We start from the raw sequence: 13,083 nt of genomic DNA on the forward strand, positions 1-13,083 counted from the left end.
TATATTCATTTTTCCAGATTTATTCTTGTTACTTGTCTAAAACTCTAAGATAAAATATATTTTACGATTCCATAAATAATTGTAATCTTTTTTCCTGAATCATGGGTTGAGTTTAAATTATTTGCAGGTGAGTAACATACTTGAATGTAAGAAAGTAGAAATTTCAGATCAAAAGTGAATTTACAATTACAGTTTGGTGTTTATGTAAAATGATAAGATTTAAAACAAATGCATTCCAAGTCAAAACACAATTACATACTCACATATCATGACGAAAATAGTATACAATCCAAACATTCTGAAAAATGATCCAGCAAAAGATTTTCTAAATCTAGTTTTTACAAAAAAATCATACATACTAAGTCTGACATTTTGTATTATGAAATTGAGGGTTTAAATTGAGAGCAAGAAAACTAAGGGAGATAAGTCAGTTTATTTAATACAGAATTTGTTGCAAAGAAACATGATAAAACTTTATAATTCGATAAATTATTTTTGTAATTATTTTTCTACTGGATCATCTTTCATAATTTTTAGAATTTATACTAATTTCGACATGACATGGAAGTATGTAATAGTGGTTTTACCTGAAATGCATTTGTTTCAAATCCTACTATTCTGCAGAAGCACCTACAGTTTTCTCCTCATCTCTAAAAGGAACAGATAAGCATGACAGTTCTTGACATCATTAAAATATGCCACGCATCTTTCAAACATAAAACATGTATTTTCAAAATGACTTGTCTCAGAATAACATTTTACCATAAAAAATTTCAATTTTAGTTAAAAAAAAATATTTATATTTATTTCTTGTGCACCTGTGCATACCCTGATTGGATCACAAGACATTATTTGGGCACTGCTCTTGGGGTGGAAGTTGCAAGTTGCCACGATACATTCTGGCCGTAAAAACAGTTAGAATGTATAAAGAGTTTTCTATTTTTTTAGTAATTTTATAAAATCACTCTTGTCACCAATGAAGTAATTGTTTTCATAGTTTTGGATTTTTTTCGAGTGCCCTGTGTCCTTCATTAATCCCAATATTAACTAACTCTAAGTCAGGATGAATAAATTTATATAAAATATTCAGTTCAAAATACATAGAAACAAAAGGCTTAAAAATGGGAGTGATTCTATAAAAATACTGATTTTTCTGATTTATTTACAATTTAGTGTCACATTTTAAACCACTTTCTGGCAATGTTTGTTTTGTTTTTGTTTTTTTTTTTGTTTTTTTTTTTCTGGTGATTAATAATTAACTAATATTACTTTACTAACAGTAAAAAAAAAAAAATCTACATTTTTCATTTTCTGTTTTTGTTTTTTATTGCATTTTTTCCATAATTTTGACATGTATTTTAAGTGGTTTTTGCTGGTCAAGTTTATTTTGTTTTATATCATACAAACCCTTTGGATTTTTTATGCCAACTCAATTCATTTTAATAAAAAAGGGTTTTTAATATTTTTTAACATTTGATGGATTCTAACTTATACAGAGTGTCCAAAGTATCCAGTGAGACATTTTCAATTTGAATAATTTCTTTATTATGAATGATTTCCATTTTCAGCTTCACAACTTTCTGCCTTTTCCAAAACATTATCCACGATGGATTACATGATCACTTGATTACAATTTAATTATCCAACTTCATTCCTGGTGTTTCCTTTCAATTCCTATAAAGTTTCAAGTTTGCTGATGTAAAGTTTTGAGATATCTCCACAAGAAAAAGTTGCTAACAAACTGAAAATGGAAATCATTTAAACGATGTTATTTTTCATAAATTATTTTTCATTTTTGTTCTTTTTTTGCAAACAAATCCCATTTTGTTTGTTCCTTAAGTTAAAATTCCATCAAGCTACCAGCATAAAAAATACAAATTAAAAATGCCTCAATGACCTTTTGGTCACCTTGTATATAAATCATTTACAGATTAAATTCTTTGAATTGTGTATATTTTATGAATAAACAGTTTGCAATTGGTTAATTTGATTCAATCCATAAAGATTTGATTTATTTTACTTTTTGTGACAGAGTACTAAAAGTACTAGTCAGGTTGAATTACAGGGTGGAACGAGAAAATTGTCACCCTAGAAAAGACGACGATTCCATTTCCATTTGATGAAAACCAGTTTCCTTTTTTTGTTGCACACTATCTACTTGTTGACCAGTTGTGTACAAATCCCAAGAGCAATAGGAGCCTTATATCATGTCTGAAAATGACGCAATGTTCAACTAGCGAGATCAGAGATGTGCCACTGTACACGTCATGCTCTCTACTGATCCAAGTTATAACAACAGGACCATTGCCAGCACCCTCAAAATGCATCACTAGATTGCCACAAATAACAGGGGCGTACCCACAGTGATGAAAACGAAGTTTCTGGCCATGATATCTTCGAAGTTGGCTTGAAAGTCAACATCAAAGTGTACCTGGATGTGCTGAAGAGTGCGGTGATTCCCTGGAGCAATCAGGTGGCTGTTGGCAGAAGGATTCAGTGCCAGTGCAAAAGTCCAAAAAGATCCAGGTTTGACTTCAGAAGGAAGTGCTATGACTTTGTACCTTTCTTTCACTGCCCCCCTTCCTCCCCTGACCTGGACTACTTCATTTGGTCATACATCACCCACATGACCTCCCCCAACACCAAAGCCAGCCTGATCGCCGCCATCTCACGACTATTCGCCAAGCTCTCAATTCTGGACCTGTATCAAGATGGTGATTGACACTGAAGGCAGCTACATTGAATAGATGTCAGCTCTACTACATAATCAAATTACCTGAATTGATTTTTCAATAAAAGTTTTAAAATAAAGCTGTAATGTTGTTCTCTTTAGGGCGACAATTTTATCGTTCCACCCTGTATTAGAAGATTTTTTTTGAAAAAAAGACTCATTTGTTAATTCAAAGACATTTTGCTTTTTAAATAATTTTGAATGTTACTTTGGCTTGATATCTATCAGGAATAGATTACTGAGTTTTCACATTGAATAATTAGCTGAAATGTGGCACGATCTCTTGGTTGAATATTAAGGTTGAAGTGTAGATTGCATACTAAACTAGATTCATGAGACATAGATTGTAATGTAGGTATAGATATCATACCAAAGTAGATTCATGGTACACAAATAACAAGCCGAAGTGGCACCGAATTTGGTATCAAAATAATCATGGATTAAATTTTGTACAATCTACATTTTGGATTTACTGTTTTAAAAAAATAAATACGTCGGGCAACCCTAAAAAATGCAATTCATTAAAAAATTCAAAATCCTTAGTAAAGAGAAACGTGATGCTTCAATCTTTAAATAAGAAAAACAATATTGAATTTCAAGTAAAACAAATGATACCTACATAATTGTCATGTCGCAAATACTAACATATTAAAAAAAAATTACAGAAATTGATAAGGTAGAAAATTAATTAATCATGAAAAAAGACATTTGTAAAATCTATTGGTCTCAACATCTGATTTGTTTTCAATTTCTCGGAAATCTAATGCCAAAATTCAATCAGTTATTTTTTTTATAAAATAAAGTCAAAATTCAAACAGTTAAACAAAAATTATTTTTAAAAAATTAAGAAATTATGTATATATGTTATATTTATTTTTGTTTCTGAATAAATTGTCTGCTATGCAGCATTTCAACTGAGTTACTCCCCCTTTGCTTATGTCATGTGACCCAATATGTCTGCCTCAGTGTGTAAACTTATTGAAGTACTTTTACTCTTATTGAAACTGTTTTTCACAAATTAATTTTCTACCTTATCGTTTTCCATAATTTTTAGATATGTTACTTTGTTATTTGCAGCGTGACAATTATGTAGGTAGGTTTTTTTTTTTTTTCGTTATTTAAATATAAAAGCACCAGAAACGTTAGTTTATGTTTGGCATTCACCAAATTGTAATCATTATCGTTATTTCATGAAATGAGCTTAAATCCTTTGTTTCTCCTTTTACATCTTTTCTCTTTCAGTATGCCTAGCATCAGGCGAAATTTTCATGAAAAGAGTTTTTTTGCAAGGGCTTTATGTCTGGAACACATTGCAATAGAACTGCTTCCCCACAGATTATAACTTAAGTGTTTTCAAATCTAATATAACAGATTCCCATCAAATATTCAGACTTGGTTCTGACAATCATATTAAAACTTATCATTAAGTGGCATCTGGTCTTCATAAGTGAAAACCATTCTTTAAAAAAATGTCCAGTCTTTGTCAGCATTTTATAATATGTTCCAAATGTGCAACTCTGCATTGCAAACACATGACTGATTTTGGCTGTGATTGCTCTCTTCAGTTTAGGAATATGCTGCAAATTGTTTCTGAAGTTTTGAGATGAGGATTGATTATTTAGATTATATTCAGACTATTGTTCTCGGCTTAAGTGCCATTCTCAAAAGGTTTCAATTAATGTTACCTTATTATATCGGGTCAAACTTTTTCTGTTGAAACAAAAATCGAATTTCAAACGGAACCCTTTATTTAATCAATGGGAAAAGCATTTTCTTGTTCGATCAGTCATGACTGGGTAGTAGTCTTAAGTAATTCACAATTGTATTCTTAGCATCACCTGCACTAAGGATTGAACCTTCAACCTCCAGAAGAGTGTCACTTATAATGGAATTTTACATAGTACTTTATCTATTATGCCATGAGCCCTTGCAGACAAAACACCTGAAGAAGATTGGAGGTTACAGCAGCCGAAACGTTGTGAGAATAAAACTTAAAATAAGAAAAATAGTCCAAATAATATCGTCTGGGAATTGTTATAATAGATATTATCTTTGCGATAACCCCACAGATATGGTGGGGTTATGGTTTGGTGAGTGTGAAATTTATTCAGGATGACACCTCCTACTGATGAGATAATCATCAAAATGTCTTCGCATTCATCATTGAATGACTGAAAAAGAAAGACTGTTGGACATTTATCACTGAAACTTGGTGGACAAGACTGTTATTTTTTTGCATCAGATTTATTGGATTGCAGATACAGTGATACAGTGGCCGTAGGATATGATTTTTTCAGGTTACAATGTGAAATACAATGTTTTTCTGGCCCCAGTTATGGTATTTGCCCCGCCTTACAGTGTTATTTATAATGTTATTTGATTATATACAGGTGTATTAAATACTGTACTGTATTTTGTTACTAATTTTTAATGCCGAATCCTGGGGTTCTAGTGTATTAACAATTCTATGGATGACATTTTGTTTTTAGGGTTATTTTATATAAATCTTTTGTTTTTTTTATTAAAAGAAATGCAATTCTGAGACTTCAACATAAATTTGAAAATATTTATGCTTTTTCTGCATCAAAAAAAAAGTTGCATATCAGAGTGACATCAGACATTATTACCTTTGACCTTCAGAGATGAACAGAACTCGAGTACATTTGATCCAAAATTTTTATTTAAAAAAAAAAAATTGTTTTGATCTATTAATTCTTATGTTTCATCATGGTTGTTAAAAATACAAAGTGTTTTCGAAATTTCAATCTCTGGTTTTCTTTAGGAATGTCTCATTAAAGTCGATAACTTTTCAGGATTTTTTAAAATGAATTCTTTATTTGATTTGTTGTAGTATATGGTTCTCATTCAAAGTTTTATGCTTTCAAATATTTGAAACCAAATTAAACAACTAAATTTCGATCTAGCAAAAAATAAATAAATCTAATCTCATATTTTGTTTGGCCATCATTTTCAAAAATATTGAGATTCATTTTTAAATAAAACAGATTGTTTTTACCTGTTCTCCAAAAATTTAAACATCAATTTTGAAATAAATTGAATCCATTATGGGAATTCGTACAACAATCATAGATTGGTCTGTGTTTTTGTTTTCCCATGCCCCCTTACAGTTGGTCAATGGATTGGTCAATGCAACCACTACTTGCTTAGGGGTTGCATAAGTCAATTATATAAATGTTTAGAACTTGTGTCTACCTTTTCATTTTCACTACTACAGTTGACATCGGTTAATGGTTGACTTTATTACAGCACATATCTCAGAAGGCCATCACCAGCCAAGCCAATCTTCCCATGACAGAAACAGCTAGCAACTGTTGAAGCCAAAAGGTATGAACCTGTTATCAGAACAGTTCTTCACATAAGATAGGTTCACGCAAATGCACATATTTGTAAACCTTCACTCTGTTTGTATATCATTTTTATTTATTGTTTGCCAAGTAAAAATGTTTAATCAATATACATGTCTTTTTTTCTTTAAAAAGTCTCACTCCCAATTTGACTTTAAACATTCAGTTTCAAGTATTACTTTTTCTTGAGCAAGAATTGAATTGTCTTTCGTGGATCTTTGTACGATCATAACATTTCCAAAAGAATAAAATTCAATTTTATAATAATTGGTAATAATCGTTTTCATATATAATTAAATCCTTTTTTAAATAAAAAAATATCCACATTTTTATTTGTGTTTTTATTAAAAGAAAAGAAAAGTTTGTTTTAGAAACAAATTGTGTATGCAAAAATCTCCAAAACTTATCTCAACCTTCAATCTGAGATCAAAGTGTAATATCTGCTTTGTTCTTAGTCAGTGAAGGGGAAATCCTTCTAACTGGAGGCAATTTTGATTTTTGTTCTAATTCGCAGTATTTCTTTTTGGAAAACTGGATTTTTTTCCACATGTCAGATGGACCTTGTATTAAACTCTGTCTTGTGGGGGGGGGGGCAAATAAATTTGGACTCCAAAATTTTTATAACTTAATCAAAAATATTTTTCGCTTAGAATAATATAACATTTATATTGGTTTATTTGTTTGTTCATTAATTTCTTCTACAGGAATTGAAAGTAAATTCTACTCAGACTTTGTGAGTTCAATTACTAGTGAAGGCACTTAAGAAAAAGAAAATGGACTGATACAAGATATTTAAAAGTCATAAAACATGGAATTTACAAATTTACAAAATACAAGGTCTACTTCAAAATTCCTGGATAGTTATCATCCGAAGAAGGCTGAAGAGTACATCAGCTAAAACATTATGAACCATGATGAAAATAAACAAATACAATAATATGAATAGCAGTAACACTTCATCTAAGAATGATTTTAACATTCGTTTAATTTGAAAGAAAAAGAAAACCCAAAAAATGTTAACAAATGATATCCGTGAATATCACACAGTATTTTTAAGTGGTGAATATCGAAACACAATCATGACAAAAACGCATGCAGTAGAAAAAATATTTTAAAAATGGAGATTGTGAAATTATCAAATTATGCAAGTGTGTAAACCATATTCTTATCTTTATATCGTAATTCAACAAAGATGAACCAGCCATTTGAAGAAACCAAATAATGACATTGGAAATATTTTTTGAAAATTTTAAGATGTTAATTTTTTTAATTACTCAGACTACTATTCTTATTTTGGGTGTAATTTTCAACGTTTTTGTTGATGCAACCTCCAACCCGTTTCAGATGCATCTGTTCAAACTGGGGAATCCTTATATAAAACTTGGGAACCTATATCAAATTTTGAACTGAACTTTTTATTTAATCCAAACAGGTGGATTGTTCTCATTTCATCAACCATGACTGTAAATTAAGTATTATGTTATTTCTGGTTATTATCAACTGCAATGAGAATTAAACTTTGAACTTTCAAAATGGCTGTTACTTAGAAATTATTGTTAATGAGCACTTTCAGCCATTGCGCTACATCTATTAATTTTGAATTTTAATACTTTGAAATGCATGTTAAGTTTATTCTAGCAAAAGTAAAAATGCAGTAATTTGGAATTAAATTTGAAGAATATAATTATTATTTATTAAACTGGTCATCATTTTAATATGAATTGATGAACAAAATTTAAATATAATCGTGTTTGCATCCATTTCTTTTTTTTTTATTAATGTCCTTTCAAATTGTCACACATCTTTGGATTATAGCAGAACAAAAATATGTGAATACAAAATGCTTAGTTCAAAAAATTCTCAGAATAGTTAGAGTAAAGGTTTCGATTGAGGCTTGTAACAGTTTAAGCATTAACGTCTTTTTGCATTTAAGGGGAGTAATGTTAGTTAGGCTATGAACTTTTTCAGATTTTGCCGAACTTGGAAATTTGCATGAAATTTCGAATTGAATCCTTGATTTATGCTCTTGTTCCATCAGCCATGACTGGGTCAAAGTCTTAAGTAATTCACAATTGAATACTTAGTATCACCCGCACTGTGGATTGAACTTTCACTTAGGACTTAATTTTACCCAGCACTTTATCTCTTATGCCATGTGTTTTTGTGGACAATTTTAGTATGAATTTTGGAAGCCTTAAACTTATTTTTGTTTTTTTGTACAATTTTACTACTTATCACTATAGATCACTACATTACTGGATCTTACTACATGTATATTGGCAGATACGTTGTGAGAAAAAACACTCAAGATGAAAATAGTAGTCCAAATAATCCAAATTATCAATCCTCATCTCAAAAATTTAGAAACACATGTCATTGTTGTTTATAGAATGGCTGTTTTCCTTTTCGTTTGACAAGTGTTTTGTTACAAAATATAGTTTATACATAGATGAGCCTCTATAAGGTAAGGCTGAACATTTATCACATTTGTATCACAATTAAGCAAACTCTTTGAATTGTTAATTACTGGACAATAGACACAAATGAATAATGTTAGACATGTAAGTATAACATTTTTTTAAATTTATACAAAGGTAAACTACACGTTTGTAATTATATATGAATGATATTTTGAAGTAGTATATTGCCGGTGAGTATAAAAACAGATGATAAAAACTAGTATATAAAAGCTATAATGGTATATCTTTATTGCTCTTGACTGAGATAAATTACCTTTTTTATGTTTAAGCATGTTCAAAAAGTATTATCTGTTTAAAATGTTTTATAGCATTTTTAAAGTTTAGTTTTATCTCTTTAATTAATCATCCAAGCAGTCAAAGTTCATTTGTATACTAACAATTCGAAAAACACTGGGAGAAATTATTTAATTTTTACAACAAAAATATTTTAAACAATTTAAATTTGCCAGAGTTGTCCTCCTTATGACAGTTTTAACTTTATTTTTATTTATTTTATGTATTCATGGTTTTTTTTTGTTATTTTTATACGTAAATATAAAAATAACAAAATTGTCCTATTTTAGACCTGACATTTTTTTTTCCTCTCTCTCTTTTTTTTTTTTTTTTACTTGTCCTATTTTGGATCTGATATAGAGTTGTTTTTTGTTTTTTTAATTTTTATTTGTCTGATTTTGGAATCGTTATATAGTTTTCCCCACATGATCAGGAACTTCAATATTCATCTACTGCAAGTGGCTGATTCATCTTAATAAAACAAAAAAAATATTGGGTGATTTTCAAGAATAACTAACAAAGCAGAAAAATGGTGAAAAAGTAAATATATAACAAATAAATGTTACCAAAGGCAAGATAAGTTCCTCTTCTACCTACCCAGATAAGTATTTTTGTGTTTTAATTTATTTTAAAGTGCTTTATTAATTAAAATAAAGGTAGTGTAAAATTTGTTAAATTAGAATGAAAAATAAAATGATGGTAGAAACACATCCAATAAATGTCACCAATCATACGAACATGTAACTAGTATTTTTGTTTAATTTTCGATTTTTGAGTGATTATTGACACTTAGTTATAGCTCAGATGAGACCACTATTTTTTTTTCATTCCAGCTGGACAGGTTTTTCATTACTTCGAACTTTAATTAAAAAACACTTTAAAATAAGTTAAAAGAAAAAACTCATCCAGGTAGGTAGAAGAGTAACTTAGCTTGCCTTTGGTAACATTTATTTGTTGTATATTTTGTTTTTCACCTGTTTTTTACTTTGCTAACTATTATAGAAAATCACCAAAATTTGTTCATTTATGACTGGGTGCGTAAAAAAATTTGTTCATTTATGATTGGGGTGCATAAAAAATTAACGTTTTGCTTTTGTATCAAGCAGAAAAAAAATTGATTTTTAGCATTAAACTTGAATAAAATTTAGCAGTTATAAGAATTCAAAATAATTTTCATATTTTGAAATGTCACAACATTAAACACAAATTACATGTTTTTAGTCTATCAATAATTAAATCATTAAAATGGCTGACTTGTAGTTAAAGTTTAATGATGTATAACTACTTATGTATGGATCAAATTTTGAAGCCTAAATCAATTAAGTATTTAACAATATTTTATCCATATTTAACCATAGATCAAATTAAAAATAAAAAAAACTATTTCAGATAGACAAAACTATTATTTGCATATATTTTTGCCCATTTCTCATTGGATAAATATAAAAAAAAATATGTGGTTTAATTTTTAAATATTGTTAATTTAGGCTTCAAAATTTGATCCATACACAAATATGGATAAAATATTGTTAGATACTCAATTGATTTTATTAAGTATCTAACAATATTTTATCCATATTTGTGTATGGATCAAATTTTGAAGCTTAAATCAACAATATTTAAAAACATTAAACCTTATAATTAATTTACAATGAGAAATGGGAAAAACTATATGCAAATAATAGTTTTGTCTATCTGAAATATGTTTTTTAAAAAAAATTTATATGTAAGTCTTTGCTTTAGGAGCACAAAGCAGTTATAATACTTGACCTGTACTTTTAAACTTTTAATTCAAACCACAAATTATTGTTTTTCAATTGCTTAAAAATTATTTTTTAATTTCAAAATATCATCATAATCAACACAAGTCAGCAACATTATTAATGTCACAGCATATTGGCACATTGGTTCTTGTTAGATCACCAAAGCTAAGTAATATTGAGCCTGGCCAATATCAGATGGGTAACCATTTGGGAATACTAAGTGCAGTATGTATTCAAGTAAGTGGGTATTTATATCTTGAACAAGATGTAGCACCTGTTAGTCTACTTCTAATATTCTGGAGGGCAACCATACAGGGGGTGGATGGAGTTCATCAGCCGTGGTGAAGACAATACATATAAGAAGAGGTAGTGGGGTTCTGTTGAAAAAAAAAAAAAACAGATAGAGAGAGACCATTTGCTCTGTACAGCAATCTTCTAGTAATGATGCCACAAACGAAGCACCTGCTTTGAGTTTGTTATGAGTTAGCATGGAAGTAGTAAGGTTCAGAAAACTGTCAAGAGAATGCACATGTCAGTGCACAATCTAGTTTAACAGGAGATAGTGAAATATAATAATTAATGTAATAGTTTTCAGAGAAAATAAAGCATAAAGTGTTAATTTAGTATTTTATTTAGTCTTTGGCAATTTCAAGAGTGTTACATATCTGATTCAGGACAGTCAAATGTGTCCAATATTTGCCAGTTCAATCAGCTCCTGGATAATTTATTTATAAATGATCAACATGTTGTTAACAGGATGATATCTTGATAACAGCAACAGATTCAGAACATATCATCAACCTTGATGAGGTATTAGAATTCAACCTCTGTATTTGTCTGGACGAGTACAAATTTATGGCATCGTCCGTCTTCTACTTGAGTCATTGGATTGTTTGCAATCGTCTCTATCCTAAATGAATGCACCAAACCCTCACAATTAGGTAGAACTTCAAACCTTTTTGGACTATCCCTGTTTTATGCCATATACATTGAAGACATCACAGATGAGCTAAGCTGTCTCTATCATCTGCTGTGAAGCTGTCTCTTAGAGATAAGAGGGACACTCAAATGACGGTCAAGGATTTTTTGTACATTGTCAATATTTGATCCATTATGATTCTGAAAATGAACTGGTAATCACCTATTATGCTAACCAGTATGTTTATTGGGGGCATTTTGTCAAGTGTGTTAGCAGATGAGGAGAAACCTGTTGTATTTGCTTCCAGAACATTGTTACTCACTGAGAAGAACTATAATCAACTGAATAAAGAGGGTCTGGACATTATCTTGGAAATAAAAAAATTCCATCAGTACTTCTTTGTGTGTGCATTCTGTATCATCGTGGATCATAAGCCATTTACCAGCCTCTTTGGTCCAACAAAACGACACCAGATACCTTACCACCAACAATCATATGATGGTCATTGTTGAGGAGTTCTTATGACTACATAATTGAGTACAAGCTTGGTTCATGCATTCTCACTGCCAATGTATTTAGTGTTTTGCCTTGATAGGAAGTTCAAGATATTCCAACACAAAATTATGTCATACATCTTATGAACCACCTCTATTGACATGGACATGTCATTTATCTCCCATGGCAAGAAAATATGATACAAGGGTTGGAAAATGGGATTGAAAAGGCCGTGCCCCCAAATAAAAACACTGATCTGCAAAAAATGCCTGAGCAGCCCTGTTAACATTCTCCGGTAATTAGTGATAAACTAACCTCTACTCAAAAAGAGAAGGCAAAGCCTGGAAGGGTGAACCTCCAAGAGATATGCAGAACCAGCAACATACTGCAGTCAACAGGAAAAAAGCCATTTTAAAAATGACTCAGACTCTGTTGGCTTTGGTGCCAAAGGAAAACTCACAAGAATCATGTTCTTTTTAAGATCATCCAAGTTGGGCAATCAGAAAGGAACAATCTCCCATAAGATTTGCCATTTTTTGCTTGGCAAAATTAACTAAGAATGTAAAGATTATATTTACCTTGGGGCATAGTTCCTCAACATCTTAGGCAACAAGTTGTTGCCCATCATAATTTACTGCGTAGTGTGATGATGCTTTCTTCCATGATAACTTATTTTTTGTGGCAAGAGCCAATTTAGATTTATTGGGTTTGCACCATCAGAGTGGCACGATTGGTGGAAACTGGATCTTACCACATTTTAAAACCTTATGCCTGTTTGTACTCATGGGGCGACGAGTAAACCCGAGAAGATGCATTGTGTAAGCCAAACATCATACAGGATTGCTATAATATTATGGGTCACTGGGTAATGTCGAGCAGCCACATAACTGCCAGCAAGTGACAACAGAATCTTTAACAATCTAATGACACGTTTCTTGTTGATATATATTCATGTCTTTCTCTCCCTCTCTCCTCTCATTTTTTGTCACTATGAGAAATGATTTGTTTTGAGTTGTAATTACGATTTTGTTTGACATGTGAGAGCCAGCTCAGTCAA

At 30.4% G+C, this 13,083-nt stretch overlaps 1 protein-coding gene across 3 annotated transcripts in view; it reads right to left on the reverse strand.

The window, feature by feature from the left end:
- Positions 1–13,083, reverse strand: part of LOC145288655 (leucine-rich melanocyte differentiation-associated protein-like) — a 212,776-nt gene that overhangs the window by 28,993 nt on the left and 170,700 nt on the right. The window lies entirely within an intron of this gene.

Source organism: Euprymna scolopes, chromosome 2 (assembly GCF_053919585.1).
Source record: "Euprymna scolopes isolate OS-2025 chromosome 2, ASM5391958v1, whole genome shotgun sequence".
Taxonomy (NCBI): domain Eukaryota; kingdom Metazoa; phylum Mollusca; class Cephalopoda; order Sepiida; family Sepiolidae; genus Euprymna; species Euprymna scolopes.